The sequence below is a fragment of the Meles meles genome, chromosome 3, assembly GCF_922984935.1.
Source record: "Meles meles chromosome 3, mMelMel3.1 paternal haplotype, whole genome shotgun sequence".
NCBI lineage: Eukaryota > Metazoa > Chordata > Mammalia > Carnivora > Mustelidae > Meles > Meles meles.
The window spans coordinates 73987352-74006604 of NC_060068.1; positions in this window are offsets into that span (position 1 = coordinate 73987352).

Consider the following 19253-nt stretch of genomic DNA (forward strand, 5'->3'; position numbering starts at 1 on the left):
ATTTAAAACAAAGCTTCAAACACATACACATAATTTAAACTTTTGAAAGAAACTTAGAAGTGTTTGCTAATTATAACTGAAACTTATAAGAAATGAAATACCATACAATAATATAGTAAAAGTTTAAACAACTTAACAATGATTTATATAAGATAATATGTAAGTTCCAGTGCTTGAGTAAATGGGCTCCAAACAGATGAGATTATTGTGACCCTAGAAATAATAAAGCCATCAAACAGATACTAACGCTAAATTCATAAAAAACAAATGAGAAATGGGGTGCCTGGGTGGCTCAGTAGGTTAAGCCTCTGCCTTCGGCTTAGGTCATGATTTTGGGGTCCTGGGATCCAGCCCTGCATCCGGCTCTCTGCTCAGCAGGGAGCCTGCTTCCGCCTCTCTCTCTGCCTGCCTCTCTGTCTACTTGTGATCTCTCTCTATCAAATAAATAAAATCTTAAAAAAAAATTAGAAAAGAGTACAAAGTTTAAAATACATAAATGAAACTTAATCTGAGAAAATTAAAATACATCTTTAATGTACATGGTAAAGTTTTGTATTATTTGTAACAATCCGACTGAAAATAAACTTTTATATTTTTACTAAACTTGACAAGTTAAAAATTGAGGTAAACTGTTGACCTTAATCTCTGAGCTCTATGGTGCCATTTTCTTGAGTAAAAGAGAAGCCAAGGAAGACTTGGCAAAAACAATTAAAACATTTTGGAGGCTTAATCGTTGGTGAACAGATGCTTGTCTGTGCTACTACTTTCTGCCTGTGACTTAGTGAATAATGACATAATGATAACTCATTTTACTGTATCTCTTTATCTATTACAAGTTGCATTCCAGTGAATATGTAATTTGAGCCTTTCAATAATTTATGGATTAGATAGGGACAGTATTGTTATCCCTAAAGAAATTGCAGTTTAAACATTTGACCTGACCATGGTAACAAAGCTGATACGTTTTGAGATTCGTACCACTTGTAGATCAAGAGATTTGCAATGTGATGGGCATGTAGATGACCGGAGCCAGGCTTATTGTTGGGTGAACTGTGTTTGTACCTTTTTAAAATTCAGAGACGAGCTATGAATAGCCTTGCTAATGCTCTCTGGGATCTCTATATAAAGGTTCCACACAGTGGAAAGACTCACAATACAAACTAAAGGAAAGGAAAAAAAAAACATAAAACAACCTATGAATGAGAGGTTAGAAATAGACGTGGAGGCATAATATTCTTTAGGAACAAAGAAATAGAAAAAGAAAGCAGAATGAGCGTGGGTTATAGACTTGTACATAGTAATAAGCAGTACAATTTAATAAAACCATAAATAACAGCAAGACCTGTGGATGCAATTATCTGTGTCTTGGAACTCTAGAACATCACCTATTCCAATAAAATAGAGCTCTCTTTATTTTAATTGAATGAACCTGCCTAGTTGGAAGCATTTCTCTGACAGTTATTTTGTTGAAGTCTCAATATTTTTGAGTTAACTAAAAGATGTGCCCTAGGAAGAAGAAACAATGAGACAAGGACAGGAGGGAATTAGGAAAGTGTGGTGATCAGGATGGAGACCAAATAAAATTCCTGTCTGAGTATATTAACAAGTACTGGGTTGAGGGAGAACTATGTATGTACATAATTTTTATTTTTATATATTTGAATTCATTTTAGAAAGGAATGTAATTATGACAAATTCTGCCTGTTTGATTACTCTGGGTGGACAGAGATTCAACCTGAAAGCTGCCTGCCTATCTCCTTATATTTCTTTTATAAATTCCTTTCTGGAGGTCTTAGGGCAACAGTTCAATTGGCAGATCTGATCTTCTCTCCAGCCTTCAGTTAAGAACTAAATACAATTTAGTAAGTTTAAAGTGATAGCTAAATTAAATAAGTAGCTAAATTATTTAAATTTAAATTTAAAAATTTAAAGTGATAGCTAAATTAAATGAGAGTGCATTAGGAAGGAAGTGTTCATCATATAGGAAGACCTCTATGAGGAGCACTGAGGAAGAGAACTGACACAGTAGCCCGCCTTTGTCCACAATCTCACTTCAACAGATTCAGTGAGGGTCAGCTGGTCATCAGAAGCAGGTGATCCTCCTCCTAACATATTGTCACTCTACGCCACAGTGCCTATGTCAGTCACCTCCCTTCCTCTCATCACCATCATCATGAGGAAAAGGGCAAGTTCCGTGCAGTAAGATATTTTGAGAAAGATGACATTCACATAATTATTATTACTTGGTTGTTATATTTGCTATATTCTACATATTGTTACATTCTAGTTTGTATATTATAATTGTTCTATTTTATTTTTACTTATTGTTGTTAATATCTTGTCTAATTTATAAAATATACTTTATCATGGGTATGTATGCATAGGAAAAAAAACATAATATGTAGAGGTGGGATACAGTCTGCACTTTAAGGCATCCATGGGGGAGGGGGGGTCTTGAAATGTATCCCCCATGGATCAGGGGAGACTCCTGTACTACAGATGTCTTGGGCTCAGTGGAAACCAATGACAGCAAAGAGACACTGGGTCCCACTGAGCTGGAAAGTATTATTTAGCTATTGTTAGAATATGTGAGCTAAGATAACCCAGTAATTTATGACCTTATTAAAACTCTATGCCATCATATTTTGAATAAGTAGTTAGGTAAAACCTAAACAACTTCTGGAAGATTTTTCACTACAGTTTTTAAAAAGGAAGGTGGGGGGCGCCTGGGTGGCTCAGTGGGTTAAAGCCTCTGCCTTTCGCTCAGGTCATGATCTCAGGGTCCTGGGATCGAGCCCCGCATCGGGCTCTCTGCTCAACGGGGAGCCTGCTTTCTCCTCTCTCTCTGCCTGCCTCTCTGCCTAGCTGTGATTTCTCTCTGTTAAATAAATAAAATATTTAAAAAAATAAAAATAAAAAGGAAGGTGGAAGATATATGTTTAGATCTTGGTAGCATTTCTGCTACTTACTAGTTATGTAGCATTTAGAGATTCCTTTAAATTCTGTTGCTGTGTTTCCACCTCTGTATAATAAGGTTATATTAGAACCATACGATGTATTCACTTCTTTCTGGCTACTAAAAATACAACAATCAGCGATTGCACAGTTAGATCTGTATTGGAGAAGTGAAAATACACTTCATTGTATTAGAAGCAAATCACATATTGACAGATATTTTCTGAAAAACATGTGAATCCATTGGCGATTTAAGAAAATTCTAATGGATTCTTTCTCTGGTTATGTGCTGGTATTTAAAATATAATGTTCTCAAGTGACTGTATTTGCTGAGTAACAGCACGCTTCATTAAATTATTTATCCTTTTAACCAATACTTATGGAGCAACGTCTGTGTTCCAAGTGCTGTGCTATGCCTTGGGCATGTAACAATGCTTCTTGCTGCCTGGAACGTAGCGTCTACTTCAAGAATTGGAGAGTGAGCAAGAAAAAAAAATACAAAAGTGCAGTTACACGTGGTGAAAATTAATAGAACAACAACGAGCTCTGGAGTAATGGTGACTCTACTTTAGATTTGGAGAAGAGGGAGGGCCTATCTGGAAATGAGAACAGGCTTTCCAGCAGCCTAAATGCAGGAGTGAGAGAAAGCCTGAGAGGAGGTGAGAAAGAACTTGTTATGTTTGAGGAAGTGAAAGGACATTGTGGAGTAAGTGTGCTGAAGAGGAAGGCAGCCCAAGAGAAGAATGAGAAGCAGATGAACAGGCTGTGTAATGTCAAGTTTTGAAGTTCCTAAGGGGTTTTAGGCTACTACTTAAGGACCACTGAAGGCCATTACAGGCTTTAAAGTTAGTTGTAAATTTCAAAGTTGTTTGAAAAAGTTGTAAAAACCTTACAAAGATCACTGTAAAATTGGTCAAAGATTAGATAGTAGGGAGGTCAACAGCAAAGGTTGGAGACTAGTGTGGAGCAAGGCATTAGGAATAAGAAGTTGGTTGCAATGGGAGAGAACATGGAAGGAAACTTGACTAATATGTAGGAGGTAATCATGCATTTACAGTGAAACCAGCCTCCCCAGCTGTGGGATTTAATTTAGTTTTGCATTGGATTTCTTTTGTTTTTATTGGAATTATTCGGTTATGGCCAAGCATGAAGAAAATAGCATGCAAGAGTATGATTATCATAAATCATGAAATGTAGGGTGTGGTGAGGAAAGCCCCGAAGGAGGGAATTGACAGAAAGTAGTGGGATTCATGCAGTCTCAAAATGTTGTAGAATTATATATGACATGGGGAAAAGGCATTCTTTAGCATGTGAAAGGAAAGGGTACAATAATGTGCTCAGAAAGTAGAGTATTTCGGTGAGAGATTTTAGGGATGGTCTATCACTCGTGCTGTGGGAGTCAGCAAATGGTGAATGGCATTAAAAGAAACTAGAAGACTGAGGCATGACTGCATCAGTAGATGAGTGAAGGAACATGGTGCTTACATCATGTATATCAGTCTTTGTAGCTCAGCTGTGTGTCTTATGGATAACAGCAATTTATAGAAATGTCTTGTTACTCATCAGGCTTAGAGCTCTTTAAATAACATTGAGGTGTGTTTTGTATTAATTTTCTATCAACATTATGTTACTAAAAAGCTGTCAAAATCAGTATAAATGGTGTTAATGCAGAATGAATCTCAGAATTTTAATAACATCTTTCCAATAACTTTTGAAATTGAACAAGATTTTAGCAATATACTAGCCTGTATTTTAAAAAAGAATCATTTGCCTGATTATTTAAAAGAAATAACTTAACAACATTTGAAAATATGGTGAGATGATATAATGTTTGTGAGAAAAATCAATCATTCAGATAATTAAGTTCAGAAGGGAATGAAGCCCCATTCCATAATAAAAATATGCTGGTCTATAAATTTGTATGCACAAAAGTTAGTGCATTCTAAATTCCTCTGCCCATCAATCACTACCTCTTAAATATAAATAATATATAAAATAATCCTTGACCACATTTTAGAATCTACATACATGCAGACCTTTGTGGTTTTAATGTATATGTATGTATATTTATGTGCTATGTTTTATAAGAAGTATATACAGTATAATATCTATGACTTGGTTATTTAAGGATCATCATCAAAAATGTAAAAAATATTCCTTTGGCTATTCGAGGTCTTTTCTGGTTCCATATAAATTTTAGGATTATTTGTTCCATTTCTTTGAAAAAAATGGATGGTATTTTGATAGGGATTGCAGTTGGTGGCATCACAATTCCGGACTTCAAGCTCTATTACAAAGCTGTCATCATCAAGACAGCATGGTACTGGCACAAAAACAGACACATAGATCAGTGGAACAGAATAGAGAGCCCAGAAATCGACCCTCAACTCTATGGCCAACTCATCTTCGACAAAGCAGGAAAGAATGTCCAATAGAAAAAAGACAGCCTCTTCAATAAATGGTGCTGGGAAAATTGGACAGCCACATGCAGAAAAATGAAATTGGACCACTTCCTTACACCACACACGAAAATAGACTCCAAATGGATGAAGGACCTCAATGTGAGAAAGGAATCCATCCAAATCCTTGAGGAGAATGCAGGCAGCAACCTCTTCGACCTCAGCCGCAGCAACATCTTCCTAGGAACAACGGCAAAGGCAAGGGAAGCAAGGGCAAAAATGAACTATTGGGATTTCATCAAGATCAAAAGCTTTTGCACAGCAAAGGAAACAGTTAACAAAACCAAAAGACAGCTGACAGAATGGGAGAAGATATTTGCAAACGACATATCAGATAAAGGGCTAGTATCCAAAATCTATAAGGAACTTAGCAAACTCAACACCCAAAGAACAAACAATCCAATCAAGAAATGGGCAGAGGACATGAACAGACATTTCTGCAAAGAAGACATCCAGATGGCCAACAGACACATGAAAAAGTGCTCCACGTCACTCGGCATCAGGGAAATACAAATCAAAACCACAATGAGATATCACCTCACACCAGTCAGAATGGCTAAAATGAACAAGTCAGGAAATGACAGATGCTGGAGAGGATGTGGAGAAAGGGGAACCCTCCTCCACTGTTGGTGGGAATGCAAGCTGGTCCAACCACTCTGGAAAACAGCATGGAGGTTCCTCAAAATGTTGAAAATAGAACTACCCTATGACCCAGCAATTGCACTACTGGGTATTTACCCTAAAGATACAAACATAGTGATCCGAAGGGGCACGTGTACCCGAATGTTTATAGCAGCAATGTCTACAATAGCCAGACTATGGAAAGAACCTAGATGTCCATCAACAGATGAATGGATAAAGAAGAAGTGGTATATATACACAATGGAATACTATGCAGCCATCAAAAGAAATGAAATCTTGCCATTTGCGACGACGTGGATGGAACTAGAGGGTATCATGCTTAGTGAAATAAGTCAATCGGAGAAAGACAACTATCATATGATCTCCCTGATATGAGGACATGGAGAAGCAACATGGGGGGGTAGGGGGATAGGAGAAGAATAAATGAAACAAGATGGGATTGGGAGGGAGACAAACCATAAATGACTCTTAATCTCACAAAACAAACTGGGGGTTGCTGGGGGGAGGTGGGATTGGGAGAGGGGGAGCGGGCTATGGACATTGGGGAGGGGAGGCGAACCATAAGAGACTATGGACTCTGAAAAACAACCTGAGGGTTTTGAAGGGTCAGGGGTGGGAGGTTGGGGGAACAGGTGGTGGGTAATGGGGAGGGCACGTTTTGCATGGAGCACTGGGTGTTGTGCAAAAAGAATGAATACTGTTACGCTGAAAAAAAATAAATAAAATAAAAATATTTAAATGCTAAAAAAAATGTAAAAAATAAAACCTATGTTTAATATGAGACTTAGATTTAAGATAGAATTATTTTAAAATCAAGATAGAAAAAAAATTTTTGAGTGTCTTCCATGTGCTAGGTTTCATGTTATCAATAAGTAAAACCAGGTATTATTCTCAAGGAACCCAGAGTCTGTTACAGGCTTTTTTTTTTCCTTAATTTTTAAAATCTCCTTTATTCACTTGACATTTTTAAATTTACAAGAATATAATACTGTGATGTTTACATTGAATCAATGACCTGCCTTTTCATTTTAAATCTGGAAGGAGTAGACCAGTTTTACTTAACAGAAAATTTTCTTTAGAATGGTATTTTCTTCTGAAATTAAAAAATTGTTCTTCCTCCGATTGACTTATTTCACTAAGCATGATACGCTCTAGTTCCATCCACGTCGTCGCAAATGGCAAGATTTCATTTCTTTTGATGGCTGCATAGTATTCCATTGTGTATATATACCACTTCTTCTTTATCCATTCATCTGTTGATGGACATCTAGGTTCTTTCCATAGTCTGGCTATTGTAGACATTGCTGCTATAAACATTCGGGTACACGTGCCCCTTCGGATCACTATGTTTGTATCTTTAGGGTAAATACCCAGTAGTGCAATTGCTGGGTCATAGGGTAGTTCTATTTTCAATGATCTCCCTGATATGAGGACATGGAGAAGCAACATGGGGGGGTAGGGGGATAGGAGAAGAATAAATGAAACAAGATGGGATTGGGAGGGAGACAAACCATAAATGACTCTTAATCTCACAAAACAAACTGGGGGTTGCTGGGGGGAGGTGGGATTGGGAGAGGGGGAGCGGGCTATGGACATTGGGGAGGGGAGGTGAACCATAAGAGACTATGGACTCTGAAAAACAACCTGAGGGTTTTGAAGGGTCAGGGGTGGGAGGTTGGGGGAACAGGTGGTGGGTAATGGGGAGGGCACGTTTTGCATGGAGCACTGGGTGTTGTGCAAAAAGAATGAATACTGTTACGCTGAAAAAATAAATAAAATGGAAAAAAAAATACCAGAAAAAAAAAATTGTTCTTCAAGTTCATTTTCAAACACAGTACTGTAACATTATAAAGATTGTCCACACTAAGTAAAAAGTACACATCAGTCCTCTGAGAAGGCAACACTAGCATCTTTTTAAGAGCAATAAACTACTATACTAATTTCAGAACAAGAAGAGTGGGGATACTACTTAAAGGTATGAATGTTGTTCCTCATTATCCTTTCCCTATAACCAAACTATCCATCAAGTATCAACTTCAGTCTCCTATCTCAAACATCTCAGTCTTCTGAGGCAACTCCGGGTCATTCAGAGAGATCTTTGTTCTGAATTCGTAGCTCTTTCTTGACTCGCTAAGCATAAAATACCATGGATCATGTCTTATGTTTGTTACTTAACTTCTTATGGTTTACAGTATATTTCTATAATTAGATCCCAGATTTTATAAGGGCACACACCATGTATTATAGTTTCCTTATTGATAATTTTTCTTTAGTAAGACTATTTTTTAAGAAATTTAATGTTCACAAGAAAATTAAAGGAAGTTGCAGAGACTTCCTATATACTCTCTGCTCCCACACATGCATAGACTCTCCAATTATGAACATTCCCCATCACAGTGCTACAGTAATTACAACTGAAGTACTTACATCGGCATATCAAAATTACTCAAAGTCCATAGTTTCCATTTGGATTCAGTCTTGGTTTTTGTACATTCTTCAATTTGGAAAAGATATAATGATATATATCCATCATTATAATTTCATACAGAGTATTTGTACTGCCCTAAAATCCCTTATGCTCTGACTGTTCATCCCTCCCTCCAACCATTAGCAACTAATAATCTTTTTATAGTCTTCATAGTTTTGCCTTTTCCAGAAGGTCATATAGTTAGAATCATACAGTAACCTCTTCAGATTAGCTTCTTTCACTTATTAATATGCATTCAAATTTTCTCTATGTCTTTTTGTGCCTTGATTTTTTTTTTTTAAGTCCTGAGTAATATTCCATTGTCTGGAGGTAACATGCTATCCACTTATCTACTAAAGGACATCTTGGTTGCTTCTAAGTTTTGGCAACTATCAGTATAGCTGCTTAAGCACCTGAGTGATTTTTCTTTTCAGACATAAGTTTTCAGTTCTTGTGGGTAAATATCAAGGAGTGCAAATTGTTGGATGGTATGTTAAGGTATACTTAGTTTTGCAAGAAACCACCAAAGTGTCTTCCTCCAATGTGACTGTACAATTCTGCATTCTCACAATAACAAATGAGTGTTCATATTGCTGCATATCCTCATCAGCATTTGGTGATGTCAGTGTTCCAGAATTTGGCCACTCTAATAGGTGTGTATTGACATCTTATGTCTTTTAATTTGCAATGCCTTAACAACATTTCATGTGGAGCACCATTTCATATGCTTCTTTGCCTTCCATATGTCTTTTTGCTGGGGTGTCTGTTCAAGTATTTTGTTCATTTTGAAATCAGGTTGGTTGCTTTCTTACTATTGAATTTTAAAACTTCTTTGTGTATTTTGAAAATGTTTATCATGTGTTTTTTGTAAATTTGCTTTCATAGCCTGATATGCACTCAAAAGTGCCTTTTACACATCAGAAGTTTTTAATTTTAATGAAGTCCAGATTATCAATTATTTCTTTCATGAATTGTGTCTTTGGTGTTATATTTTTAAAGTTTTAGACATACCCGAGGTCTTCTAGGATTTCTCCTCTGGTATCTTTTGTTTTTGTTTGTCTGCATTTTACATTTTGGTCTGTGATCCATTTAGAGTTAACTCTTGTGAAGGATATAAGGTCTGTGTCTAGATTTACTTATTTTTTGTATGTGGATATCCATTTGTTCCAGCACCATTTGTGGAAAAGACCATCTTGGCTTTGTTTGTTTGTTTGCCAGAGATCAGGTGGGTATATTTATTGAAGTCTATTTCTGGGCTTTCTGTTCTGTTCCATTAACCCATTTGTCTATTCTTTCACGAATACCACACCATCTTGACTGATGTAGCTTAATAGTGTGATAAAGTCAATTATTGTCAATTCTCTGACTTTGTATTTTTCTTTCAAATTGTGTTGGCAATGTTGGGTCTTTTGCCTCTCCAATAAACTTTAAGATTTGTTTGTTGATATCCATAAAATAACTTCCTAGAATTTTAATTGGAATTATTTGAATTTATAGATCAAGTTGGGAAGAATTGGTATCTCGCCAATATTGAGACTTCGTTTCTGTGAACATGAAATAGCTCTTTATTTATTTAGTTGTTTCTTCTTTTATTTCATTTATTGGAGTTTTGTAGCTTTCCCCATATAGATTTTGTACATGCTTTGTTATATTGAAATCTAAGTATTTCATTTTGGGAAGTTGATAATGTAAATGTTATTGTGTTTTTAATTTCAAATTCTTCCTCTTCATCACTGGTATGTAGGAAAGCAATGGATTTTTGTGTATTAATACTGTATCCCTTGCATCCTGCAATCTTGTTCTAATTGCTTACTAATTCCAGGTGAGTTTTTGTTACTGCATTTTCTGTGTAGATGATCATGTTATCTGAAAAAAATTGTTATTTCTGTCTTTCCAATCTGTATACATTTTCCTATTTCCTTTTGTTGTTGTTGTTGTTGTTTGGAGTTTTGTTGTTTTTTTGTTTTGTTTTGTTTTCTGTTGTTTTTTTAATTTTGGTTTTTGCCCTTACTGCATTAGAAAGAACTTCCAGTAGGATGCTGAACGGTTGGGCTGAGGGAGTCATTTTTGTCTTGTACCTGTTCTATTGGGAAAGCTTGCAGTGTCTCATCCTGAACTATGATATGAGCTGTAGCTTTTTGCTAGATATTGTTTATGAAGTTGAGAAGTTTATCTCTAGTTGTAGTTTACTGAGAGTTTTTATTATGCATGGATGTTGGATTTTGTCAAATGTTTTTCTACATTTACTTATATGATCATAAAATTTTTCTTTTTTAGTCGGTTGATGGATTGTGTTAATAGATTTTTGAATGTTAAACCAGCCTTGCATACCTGGTATGAATTCTACTTGGTCGTGGTGTTTAAATCCTTTTATACGTTTTTGGATTTGACTTTCTAATATTTTGTTAAGGATGTTTCTGTCTCTGTGAATGAAAGATATAGATCTGTAGTTTTCTTTTCTTGGGGTGTGTTTGCCTGGTTTTGGTGTTAGGGTAATTCTGGCCTCATAGGAGGAATTAGGAAATATTCCCTATGAATATATCTTTAAAAGTGATTGTAGAGAATTCGTATAATTTCTTCTTTAAGCATTTGGTAGAATTCACCTGTGAACTCATCTAGACCTGTTGCTTTGTGCTTTAGAAGGTTGTTAACCATCGATTAAATTTCTTTAATACATATAGGCAAATTCACGCTATCCCCATGTGAGTTTGGCAAATTGGAGTTTTAAAAAAATTGACCCATTTATCTAGATTATTCAATTTATGTCTATAAAGTTTGTAATTGCACTCCTTTATTATCCTTTTAATGTCCATGGGCTCTACAGTAATGTCCCTTCTCTTATTTCTGATGTTAGTAATTATGTCTTCTTTTTTTCTTAGCCTGGTTATATAGAAGCATATTGATTTTATTGATCTTTTCAAAGAACAAGCTTTTGGTGTTATTCATTTTATCTATTGATTTCTTATTTTTAATTTCAGTGATTTCTGCTATAATTGTTTCTTTTTCTCAGTTTAGTTTGTATTTAACTTGTTCTTTCTTTCTTTCTTCCTTCCTTTAGTTTCCTGAGGTGAAAACTTAGATTATCATTTTTAGATTTTTATTGATTTCTAAATATATGTATTCAATGTTATGAATTTCCCTTTAAGCACAGTTTTCATAGCATCTAATAAACTTTTATGTCTTCATTTTATTTACATAAAAATATTTAAAAATTTTATTGAGATTTCCACTTTGAGCCATATGTTATTTAGAAGTATATTGTTTAACCTCCATGTATTTGGGGACTTTTTCCAGTCACTTTCTGTTCTGGAATTCTGCTTTGATTTCATTTTGTTCTCAGGGCAGACATTTGCATGATTTCTATTCTTTTCAACTTGTTATGATGTATTTTATGACCTATAATGTGATCTGTCTTGGTGAATATTCCATCTGAGCTTAAAAAGAACGTTAATTCTGCTTTTGTTGGATGAAGTAGTTTATGAATGTCAATGACACCCAGTTAACTTATGGTGTTGTTGGGTTCAACTTGTGTTTTTCCTGTCTGTTGGATCAGTCCATTTCTAACAGAGGAGTATTGAAGTCTTCAGCTATGATAGCGGATTTATCTAGTTTTCCTTGTAGTTATAACAGATTTTGCCTCACAGAATTTGACCCTCTATTGTGAGGTTCACCCATGTTAAGAATTACTATGGGGACACCTGGGTGGCTCAGTGGGTTAAAGCCTCTGCCTTCAGCTCAGGTCATGATCCCAGGGTCCTGGGATCGAGCCCCACATCAGGCTCTCTGCTCAGCGAGGAGTCTGCTTCCTCCTCTCTCTGCCTGCCTCCCTGCCTACTTATGATCTCTGTCTGCCAAATAAATAAATAAAATCTTGAAAAAAAAAAGAATTATTATGACTTGTTGGAGAATTGAACCCTCTGTCATCATGTAATGCCCTCTTGTTCCTGATATTTTTCCTTGCTTTGTCTGAAATTAATATAACTCCTCCTATTTTCTTTTGATAAGTATAGGTATCACATATTTTTGTCCATTTTCTTTTAATCTATATGAGTCTTTGTATTTAAAATGGGTTTCTTATGTACAACATATGACTGGGTATTGTTTTTTGATCACTCTGACATCTTTGTCTTTTAACTTACATGCTTAGACCATTGACATTCAGAGTAATTCTTGGTATAGCTGGATTAATATCTACCACGGTGGGTTTTGTTGTTGTTCTTGTTGTTGCCCTTGTTCTTTGTCCTCTCTTTATCTTCCACTCATTTTCTGTGTTGTGGTTTTAATTGAAAACTTTATGTTCCATTTTCTTTCCTCCCCTACCATGTCTATTATACATTTTTTTTTTTTTAACTTTAGTGGTTTGCGGGGAGTTCACAATAAGTTCTTTTTTTTTTTTTTTTAAGATTTATTTATTTATTTTAGAGAGAGAGAGGCACAAATAAGGGGAGGATGAGGAAGAGGGAGAGTATCTTTGAATAGATTCCTGGCTGAGCATGGAGCCCAAGGCAGGGCTTGATCTCATAGCACTCAAGACCATAATCTGAGCTGAAATCAGGAGCTGGACTCTCAATAGGCTGAGCCATCCAGGCGCCCCAACAATAGGTTCTTAAAAGCTAATCCTATTCCACTTTCAAATAACCCTGCAACACTTCACAGGTAACATAATTTATAGTAACAAAATAATGATAATTATTTCCTCTTTTTTTCCCCCTCTTACTTTTTATCGTATTTTTGCCATTCATTTCATTTATATATGAGCATACATAAGCATATACATATTTCAGTTATATATAAGCATGTGTATTTTAGCATGAGAATGGCTACAGTGGGCTGGCATTGGGTATTTACCATCCCCCCCCCCCAGGTTATTTAGGCTCTGATAACACAGTAGTAGTTTAATAAAATCTTTTTTACTAGTTTTCCCTGAAGCAGGCTTTAGAAAAATGGAGTGCTCTGGAGTATTCAAAATGATTCCACCATTCCCCCCACCCCCATGGCTAGCAGGAGGGGATTTTTCTCTAGTATTTACTGCGGGAAACTGGTTGAGCTTCTGGAGGTAAATTTCACAATATTTTGGTGAGTTCTTCCGTCTGGGTTCCCTGGAGTTTTTAATTCTCAGTGTTCACATCACGTCTCCAGCAATTCAGTGATTATGGTTCAGTTTTCTTCACTGTTTCTGCTAGTAAGTCTCTACTCTGTTAAGCTGTGACTTCTTGTATTTGCCTGTTTGTCTCTCTACTGTTGGGGGCAAGTATTTTGCCCTGTATTCTTCCATCTCCTCTTTTTGCCCTTCTCTTCCTTCTTTCACTTAAAGAGGTGTGTTATTTCTTAGTCTTTTCAGCTTTCACGTGTTAACATGAAGTGGCAATTTCCAAGCACCTTTCTTATTGAACTGGAACTTTACTTATAGAAATATTTGGGGGTGGGAGCTTGAATAACTAGTGTGGGATAATGATGAACTCACAGTTTCAGATTCTGTTCCCCTTCTACCACTATAGTTCATCTTCCATCTTTCTACTCAACCAGGTGGTAGAAAAAAGTGACATATATAATAAGGCATAATTATAATGATAATTAACTTTTTGAATACTTTACTCTATGCATTTTGCTTATATTTTTATCATTTGGTCTTTACAGCAACTTATGAAGTAAGTCTTTTAATTCTTAAGAGATATGTAAACTGAGGCTTAGATGGTTAATTATTTTGCCTAAGTATACAGTACTAATAAATGGTCAGTCTTCTAACCCTAACTCTTTTCTTGCTTCTCTAATTATATCTACTAGTTTCACCAAATAATTTTCTCCTTTGATCAATAAATTTAAAATTAACCAAATTCTCACCGTGATGGACTATGTTGGAATGGCACTTTTCTCTCAGCCTCTGGGAGAAATTTGATTTTTTAAAATGATTTTAGTTTTTTTTTTACCAGTTGCATTTAACTCCTCTCTAATTCCATAATAATTTTGTCAGAACTATCTGAAATTTAAATTTTTCTTGAAATATTCTATCTGCATTTTAACAGTGGTGACTCTATTTCAGATCACACAATTCTATTATCCTAGCAAGAATAAAATTTGGATTTCATTTTAAAGGTACTATTAGAAAGTGTATTTAAAATTTTTATAAACAATTGGATAACATTTCAGGAGACATTCTTACATCCTTCTTCTTCAAGTGTCACTGTTTATTTGTCTTATTTATCATCAGTTATGGCGAGAAATACTCTCTCCATCTTCCATAGGAATAGAATCCTTCAATTTTTGTCTTGAAGACCACATTGCCCCAGTTCCTTTGCACCTAGACATGTCCATGTACTATGGTCTGGACAATGAGTCATTAACAACAGAGTGTCCTTACTTTTGCGGTACAGTGACTTCCAGAAACCATTCTCTAACATATCCCTATATTCTTGCCTTCTTTGTTCTTTCTACCCTGCTACTTAAAATGCAGATGCTATTGTCTTTGACCTGAGATTAAGGTCATACAATGGACTAATTAGGGTGTTTGAGTCCCTGACACTGCAGTGCAGCCTGCAAGCTCTAAGTGTGCTTGTTTGACTTTTAACTGAGAGGGGGCGAAAAGTCTTTATTTACACTTCTGTTAGATTTTTGTTAGTTTTATTTCATTTTGTCACAGTTCAGCCTAATATACACTGATTTAAAACAAAAGTGGTTCTTTTGCTCTCACCATCTTCCTCATCAATATTAGCACTGTTGTTTCTAATTAAAGACTCTATGTATTCTTTCATTGAATTGTGGAATAACTTTACAAAATACACTATCAAACTACATTTTTATTTTTAACTAGAGTAATCCTGGGAAAATTCCTTTCTTTATAAATTTTAATTTTTTGTGCGATCATTGAGCTTGGAGATACTTGCCCTAGTCTTGTCTGGTTGCTTTCTTCCTATAACCACTTCACCACTCTTGATTAAGAACTTTCTAAACAACATCCAACACTCTGAGAAAAACACCAAATAACAGTGGAATCATTCAAATTGTAAGATAATCTCTCAAAACTACTTCAGATTTTAAGGGCTTGCTATAAATTGTTGACCAAGCAACCTCCACCCAGGTGGATTGGTGGGTTAAATGAGGCTGTTTTGGTTTTTTGTATTTAAAGATTTTATTTATTTTTTTGAGAGAGAGAGCACAAGAAGTGGGGGACATATAGAGAGAGAGAGAGAGGAAAAGCAGACAGCAGACTCCCTCCTGAGTAGGGAGCCCGATACAGGACGTGATCCCAGGACCTTGGTATCATGACCTGAGCCAAAGGCAGAAGCTTAACCGAGTCACCCAGGCGCCCCTAAGTGAGGTTGTTTTAAATTTTTTTTTTTAATTTTTTTTCTTTTTTTTTTTTACAGAGAGAGAGAGAGATTACAAGTAGGCAGAGCAGCAGCCAGAGAGGGGAGGAAGCAGGCTCCCTGCCAAGCAGAGAGCCCCATACGGGGCTCGATCCCAGGACCCTGAGATCATGACCTGAGCTGAAGGCAGAGGCTTAACCCACTGAGCCACCCAGGCGCCCCAGTGAGGTTGTTTTAAATGGTTGAATCTTAGTCCTATATCTATTTTGGGCTCAAGTATGCTAGATTCCTTTAGAATTCACAGGACATTAATTAGGCTGTAGGTCTCTACATTAAAAAAAATAATAACAAAATGCTAAAAAGTGATATCTTGATTATTAGCTTGGACATATTATAAAGAAAATGACAATTAAGTTTAAAATCAAGACATCTTAACTTCTCCTTAAATGTATGCAATGCTAACTGGTGAATGTAGAAGCTTCACTGCAAGGAGACAGTTTTATGTGTCTTTAAATTCAGAACTCCCTATGAATTGAAGGGGAATGTCAGGAGAAAGCATCTGTTTAGCAACTTGCAGTTTGGGGAATATTCTTTAGGAATACTGCATTAGCATCAAAATGGCAGTGCACAGATTGGAAGGATATTATAATGGTTTGCAAAGTCTCACCCTCCTTCACTTAAGAACATGAAGGCAGCACCAGAAGCCATCTGGGTTGGAAGCTGTTGGTTGTCTATGTTCTGATATTACTGGTGCTGACTGCAAAGCAGAAAAGAAAAAAAGAAAAAAAAAGATTTAAAAAAAAAAAAGGAGGTTCCCGGTATGTGCCCTCCAGCTGAAGGAAACACCGAACTTGACAAGTCAAAAGGGATAGCACTGAATTATAAGCATTCAAAGCCTACTTAATAAGTAACTAGGATTAGTGTTCTCTCTTCAATATATTGCCTTAAGTTCAGGGCTCCATTTGTGGAAGAGAAATGAAGAATAACAGAAGCAGCTCGGTAAATGATAAAGAAATAGAAAATAACAAAAAAAGCCTGGAGCCCAAGGCAGGGAAGTTGGCTTAAGGCTAAATCATAACTTCCCTTTCATAACCAGTGAAATGTATAAAAGCCATTTCTCAGTGTCTCTGTGCATAAAATGGACCAATGTTCTGCCAAGCTATACATTTATAATCAAAGGTAAATGTGCTGATAACATGATGGTGCTGAGGCCTATGGCACTTTGCATAGCAAGGAAACACCTTTAATTAAGAACACTGTTTAAGGGTGCCTGGGTGGCTCAGTGGGTTAAGCTGCTGCCTTCGACTCAGGTCATGATCTCAGGGTCCTGGGATCGAGTCCCATATCGGGCTCTTTGCTTTGCAGGGAGCCTGCTTCCCTCTCTCTCTCTCTCTCTCTCTCTCTCTCTCGCTGTCAAATAAATAAATAAAATCTTTAAAAAATAAAAAGAACACTGTTTAATAAATTAGATTAGTCTGGAATATTGGCCATCTACAAATGCACCGTGCTCTTTCCACATCAGTCCATTTACTCAGTGGGGAGCACTTTATCTTGCTAATAACATAGCAAAAAATAATAGAATCTTGGGGGTACTTTTTGAAGACTCCGGCTTGCTTTCTATTAATGGCTTACTTTTACAGTTTTCATAAATATAACTGACATCTATCACTTACAAGTTTAAGGTGTACAGAATAATGTTTTGATTCTCAAATACTGTGATTACTGTAATAAATTTAATTAGCATCCTTCCCTGTTAACCTTCTGATCCAGCTTCCAGGATGCTTTCTTTTAACCAAAATGTACTCAGTCCAGATAATTTTGGGTCACTCTCAATGGAATAAAAACACTGTCTTCCCACTTGGAAGTCAGGCTCCAAAATAATACAAATAATAAGTTATATTATTTTAAATAATCGTAACTGACATTTTAATGAAGATGGACAGTTTACAGCACGCGACTGCTTGCCTTATCTCCTGTGATTATAGGCTGGTGCGCCGCTGTGTGTCTTGCATTTAATAAGAATTCAGAAAGTATTTGCAGATTGATTAACCATATTATCTTCTTGCTAATGCAAGCAGTGAAATGTTCAGTAACCCTGGTTACGTTATTACCTCAGCTGTCTAGCCCATCGTGATCATTTCCACAGGGAAACTGCCTCCAAGTACAGACACTACAGCTTGATGGAAAAGGAGGGAAGATTGAGCCGGGCAATTAGACAGGGGCGTGGTTTCTTTGTGTGGTTCAAAGGCAAAAACCGCTGCTTTGTTTACCTGGTGTACCAAATTCTACATTCACAGCCGCTTCGAAGCCATGGCTTGTCCCATTAATATCCCAGTCACAGTGATTTGTTCTTACAGCATTTTTCATCATGCTAAGCAATACTTAAGTGTGCTTTGGCATCAGCTTGCTTTTGGGTTTTGTTCCATAATGTTTTCATTAAATGTGTATGCTAAAAGAGGAATGAGTCAGGGAATAGAAATTACCATTGGAAAATTGTAGCCAGGCAGGCTTCATAAATAAAGCTTTGTTTCTGCTACTGATGTCAATCCAGCCAAGCCTTTCAATGCCTATCTTTGTTATTCTGAATGCTGCGGTTGCTAGCACTAGAGCTTGATCTCTCTCCCTCTCCCTTTTTATAAGAAAACACAAATAGGATTGCAGTGGAAACCATCACTGAAAATCAGAAATATGTTTTGCTACAAGAAGAGAAGACCTCTAGATATGAATATATGCAAAATGGAGCAAATTATAAGTTTATTTACTAGTGCCATAATTTAAAAAAAAAGAGAAAAAACAGAAATATAAGCTAAGGGAAAGGTTACTCTCACAAAATGCAGTAAAATGAGTTAGTAGTCCTTGTATTCAAAGAGTTAAGAAATACTGCTGACAACAAGAGGTCTTTAATATATCTTTTAGGAATGCATCCTTCCACACCAAAAAAAAAAAAACAAAAACAAAAAACAAAACAAAACCCAAAAAACAAACGAAAAACCAAAACACCCTCACAAGCAATATAGGGAAATACATTCAATAATATGTGCTTAGTTTTCAGGTGCTTGCACTGTGTCCTTTAATCACGATACTGGGAAAACATTCAATAATGTCCCATGACAGACACACCTAAGGTGGTCCCCCCAATGATTCCTTCAACTAGAGTCCAGGATTCTAGATAATAGAATGTGGCAGAATTATATACGTGTGTGTGTGTGTGTGTATCTCTTTCTATATAGAGAGATATATTACATAAATAAATAAATTATATATAAAAATTATATATGTATTATATTTTATTTATTTATTATATGTATATATAAAATAAATAAATATATATATATATATATATATATATATATATATATTTTTTTTTTTTTTTTTTTTTTTTACCTGAGATACTGTCTTGGCTGACTAGAGCAAGATACTTCTACT